The 5,642-nt window shown below is 39.1% G+C and overlaps 1 non-coding gene across 1 annotated transcript; it reads right to left on the bottom strand.

Moving 5' to 3' along the window:
- Positions 1 to 1,454: 1,454 nt before the first annotated feature.
- Positions 1,455 to 1,526, bottom strand: Trnaa-ugc (transfer RNA alanine (anticodon UGC)). Its single transcript has one exon. It is a non-coding gene; the product is annotated as a tRNA-Ala (tRNA).
- Between the last annotated feature and the right edge of the window lie 4,116 nt (positions 1,527 to 5,642).

The following is a 5,642-nucleotide window of genomic DNA, read 5'->3' as shown; positions in this document are numbered from 1 at the left end:
TACTAACAGAGTGAATTCGTGCAAAGTAAAAACATTTAGAAAAAAATAAGAGTAGCGAAAATAATGTTGACTAACAAGTCTAGACTGATGGTGAGGGTCTTAGAACAAAATGTATGCACCCAAAATCGGCTCAATTCCTATTGGAACTCATTTCACTTCAAATACTTAGAAAATACTGTTAATGCCACGAGCGTCACAAAATATAACACCATCGCCATCATCCTCTAAAATTTCAGAAACTTTGTGCCGGGGTTAGTATTTTTCTGTGCTTTTCTGTGTCTTAGTATTTTTACAAATTTTTCATTTCATATATTTTTGGGACTCATTGACTTAGACGGCTGGATTTATGATTTCACTAGGTTAATTCTATTCATAAAAATTTAAATTAAGAGTAGGGATATAATGGAACAAAGAAACTGTGGGTGATACAGATAATTTGACATTAGTTTTTAATTCTGGATGCAAAAACATAAGATACAGGTATTTTTTACCTTGAGACAAATTCTTTGTAGTTTACAAATCCAAGCATGAAAACGTTATTCAACTGTGGAGTTTCGGAGACAGACGCCCCCTTTTCACCACCACCCCCATACACATGCACTTATATATTAATGATGTACACAAATACATGACAGGTATACATAATACTGAAATACGCATAAAGTAAACACATACAGACAAATATATTAATATAACAGATTTTAAAAAATGATAAAAAATACAATCAATGAAGAGACAAAAGAAACAGTAAGATGATACATGTTGATTTTATTAGGTATTTCTGTTTATTTAGAAACCTACAAAGAAATTAGGTATTTCTGTTTACCTACAATGAACAGGTCAGACGCTAAACTATAAATTTTACAGGGTACAACCTTAAAGTTGACACCGCTCCGCTAAACGCAGAAAATTTATGTCTCGCTATTGGCTAAAAATACCCAGTTTTTTCGGGTTTAAAACCTCTGTAACTTTTTTCTCTAATTTTTTTTCTCCACAACATCATACCTTCAAAGCAATGAGACTGGAAGACTACATTATTATAGCCAATTTTCAGATTTCTACTTCCTTTTTAAAAAAATGCATATTTTGCGAATGAAACAAAAAACTAGATCCCTCTATGATAGATTAAAAAATTCTTTACTGGATATTTCCTATTGATATAAACTTGAATTTATCCCCACTTAAATGTGAATGTTCTGTTAGAACAAACTTTACTGCGGTATTTACCACGAGAGAAAGTCTCACACAGGATTTTTGATGCGAAATGCACTCTTGTTCACATCGATAACGAGGGAGATAATTTGAGATATTCTTAATATTTAAGCAGAAGTATTATGCGGTTCGAAATGAGAAACGATGCTGTCTCTATTCATAAACAGCAATAGCATTCTGGGAGGATGGTTTTTATCATCATAATTTTAAAAGAAAAAAAGTTCAAAATAAATAAGCAATTCTGGAGATGCTGGGTATCGAACCCAGGGCCTTTCGCATGCAAAGCGAACGCTCTACCACTGAGCTACATCCCCTCAGTTGCTGGCCGATGACCAAATATCGTTTTTATCAAGAAACAAATGCTGATTGAACAGTTTATACAAATGGTAGTTTACTCCACTGTCATTTTGCGATGGCTCTTTTAAATAATGGCATATCTATGGACTAACATTCGAGGCCACCAAAAGCCGTTCTTGTTGTTGTTGTTGCTGCTGCTGCTGCTGCTGTTGTTGTTATTGCTGGTGTTGCTTCTGATACTATAGTCGTTGTTATTGCTCTTGTTAATGACGCTGCTACTACTGCTGCTACTGTCGTTGCTGCTACTGTTGTTGTTGTTGCAGATAATGATGATGTTACTACTGCTGCTCCTGCTGCTGCTGCTGTTGTTGTGGTTGTTGTCGTTGTTATATTGCTCCGAGTCATTTCTGTTCAAACAGATCGATAGTTCACAGATAACCGATTGAACGACTAAATTCGTGTTGTATGCAGTAAGTGGACTGTTAGAGTCTAGACATGTCACACGCTCTCCATTGGCCGTAGGTGTTGTTGTTTAGCCTCGGGTTATTCCTGAACCCGATGACCAGCAATTTGAGGCGTTACAGACGTGACCATCCTGTCATTTTTCCTGGTACAGTGCATCTAGGGGTGCATTATTGAATGTGCCCTTACATTTTCAAGACAACTGATGTGATTTGAGTGAGTTTGGACTATTTTTAGCAGCTTCATTATAATGTTGCTGCTTTATTGTAATTTTGTTGTTGTTGTTGCTGTTGTTGTTGTTGTTGTTGTTGTTCTTCTTCTTCTTCTTCTTCTTCTTCTTCTTCTTCTTCTTCTTCTTCTTCTTCTTCTTCTTCTGCTTCTTCTTCTTCAACGCCAGGTCAACTTTGTTCACAGTCACAATAAACGTGACCATCCCGTTTATTTATTTATTTATTTATTTATTTATTTATAGTTACGAGTGGTGGCTATCTAAGAATTGATTATTCATTGTGCCCCCACCCACCGCATTTTTTTTAAAGACACTAAGATGAGATTGAACTGGGGACTTTACGGCTTGATACGATATGCTTTTTTTCTTTTTCTTTTTTTAATTTTCTGAAGATGGTTTATTACGCAAATTACGAAAATTTTAATCATATTTTTTTTTTCTTTAAGAAATTAAAAATTAAAAAGTTATGAACTTTTCAAACATTGAAAGTTTTGAGAATTTCAACCAATCAGATGCAGCCAATCTTGACGTGTTAATTCTAGCAGGTCGAGCTCCAACGAGAAGCGAGCGCTGGGGACTGGATCAAAGTGTGTCATGTGTTGTTTGTTCCAGCACTCATACTAACACAGCTTTTTCAACTAACGACAATGATGATGACAACGACGATGATAACGAGGATATTTTAGCGTGTCTGTGTTATTTCTTTACTACCCACAAGGGGCTACACACAGAGGGGACAAACAAGGACAGACAAACGGATTAAGTCGATTACATCGACCCCAGTGCGTAACTGGTACTTAATTTATCGACCCCGAAAGGATGAAAGGCAAAGTCGACCTCGGCGGAATTTGAACTCAGAACGTAACGGCAGACGAAATACCGCTAAGCATTTCGCCCGGCGTGCTAACGTTTCTGCCAGCTCGCTGCCTTATAGCCTGTATGTGTACTTGCTTGTCTAGAGTGAGTAATGGATATTGTGCTTCGTTTCGCTTTGTTTTATCTTCAGGTTTGCCCTGGAATGTTATAGATGGATCTATCTTGAGTAGCTCAAGCCATCTTATATCAGTTAATGCTGCTTTGTATTACTAAAATTCAGTGGATGTATGGAACGTAGATCACTAAATAACTACTGCTATACAAAATCGAGCAATTACATCAGGGCTTCTCAAGCATTTTTAGCTCTCGTATTATTTCTTTCACTAACACACTTTCAATGCTACAACTACCGCCCTTACTTCGATTCAGTAAAATCGAATACACTACAATATGATAGCTACCGACAGTGTGATCACTATTTAAAAGCTATTTGCGCATGTCCTGGCAGCGACTTTAAACTGCACCCTGTTGTGGGGTTCTGGTTCTAGAATTCTAAGGTTTTGAGGAGTGTGGAACCATCTCTTTGCCACTATTATTTCCAGGTCAATTCTGTCCCTGAGTAGTAGCATTTGTCAGGGTCCCAGCTATGGATTAAATTTACATATTAGAGCTTACCTTCCTATGCAAATGAAAACTAGATCCTTTATGAGTCAAGATGAGGCAAATAAGGTATTTTGGTCATCCACCGCATCCGTCTCCATCTCCAGTCGTCTTGACTTGGTCTTGCAACTGGAATGAAGATGGTCACGGATGAGAGAGTGAGGTTGACTGATCGTACGCAACTCTTCTCCGCTTTAAACAAAGTCACCGTGCAAATCACCAGTCTTCCTTAAAGATGGCAACATGGTCCTCGTCACTCCAACAGAGGAACATACTTACACATAAGTTATTTCATCATAGGCGCAGGCGTGGCTTTGTGGTAAGAAGCTTGCTTCCCAACCACATGGTTGTGGGTTCAGTCCCACTGCGTGGCACCTTGGACAAGCGTCTTCTACTAAAGCCTTGGGCCGACCAAAGCCTTGAGTGGATTTGGTAGACGGAAACTGAAAGAATCCCGTCATGTATATGTGTGTGTGTATATATATATCTATGTGTCTTTGCGTCAGTGTTTATCTCTCATCATCGCTTGACAACCGATGTTTATATATTTACGTCCCCGTAACTTAGCGGCTCGGCAAAGAGACCGATAGGATAACTAGTAGGCTTGAAAGTAAGTTCTGGGGGTCGAATTGTTCGACAAAAACACTTCAAGATGGTGCTCTAGCAGGGCCGCACTCAAATGACTAAAACAAGTAAAATAAATAAATAAAAGAATAAAAGAAAAGAATCAAAAGAATTTAGATTGCCAAAATAACATTTCGACCACCTGTATTGGATTCAAATTTTGGCGCAAGGCCAGCAAATTCGGATGAGAAGCTAAGCCCATTACATCGACCCCAGTACTGAATTACTAGTACTTATTATCGATTCTGAAAAGATGAAAGGCAAAGTCGACCCCGGCGTTATTTGATCCCAGAACGTCATAACGGACGAAATGCTGCTAAACCTTTTGCCCGGCGTGCTAACGACTCGGCCAGCACGCTCCCTTTTCGACTATTTATATCATCAGATGATTCGTACACGGAATAAAAATTGAAAATAATTTTGAAAATTAGGGCAATTAGATGATGTATCAATCGCCCGTTCCCTGTTCTGTTCCCGGCACCCAGCACCACCCTCTTTGAGAAGCCACTAGCTTAGACAAAAGCAGCACTTAGCCTGACCTGAGTGTTTCTTGCACTCAACTTCGTAGTCTATTTTTGATAAAATTATAGTTCCTCAGTCAACCGAGAAACTCACTCTGGCGGACATTTTAGATAAGATAAAGACGCCAGAACAATGCTGTTGTTCTTGTTATTGTTGCTACTGTCGTCGTCGTGGTTGTTACTATTTCTGCTGCTGATGTTGTTGCTGTTGTTAACTATTTTTGTTGTTGTTCTTGTTGCTACTGCGATTAGTTGATGTTGTTGTTGTTATTATTGTGACTAGTTGTTGTTGTTACCGCTGTTGCTACTATTATTGTTATTCTTGCAGTTGTTGTTATTATTATAGCTGCTGCTGCTGCTGCTGCTGTCTGCTGCCGCTGCTATTATTGTCGTTATTGCTACTGAAGCTGTGGTTTAGTTTGAAGTCAGTTGAACTGGAGCAGGCTCATGGTTAAGACTTGCCAGTCGTAATCATCTCGTTGTTGTTGGCTTCTTTTTTACATTTATTTTCCAGACATCGTGACACTCCGCCGCTTACGACGACGAGGGTTCCAGGTGATCCGATCAACGGAACAGCCTGCTCGTGAAATTAACGTGCAAGTGGCTGAGCACTCCACAGACACGTGTACCCTTAACGTAGTTCTCGGGGAGAGTCAGCGTGATACAGTGTGTGACAAGGCTGGTCTCTTTGAAATGCAGGTACAACAGAAACAGGAAGAAAGAGTGAGAGAAAGTGGTGGTGAAAAAGTACAGCAGGATTCGCCACCACCCCCTGCCGGAGCCCCGTGGAGCTTTAAGGTGTTTTCGCTCAATAAACACTC

This window comes from Octopus bimaculoides, chromosome 11 (assembly GCF_046866305.1).
Source record: "Octopus bimaculoides isolate indiv1 chromosome 11, ASM4686630v1, whole genome shotgun sequence".
NCBI lineage: Eukaryota > Metazoa > Mollusca > Cephalopoda > Octopoda > Octopodidae > Octopus > Octopus bimaculoides.
This window is presented reverse-complemented; position numbering and strand designations above follow the sequence as displayed.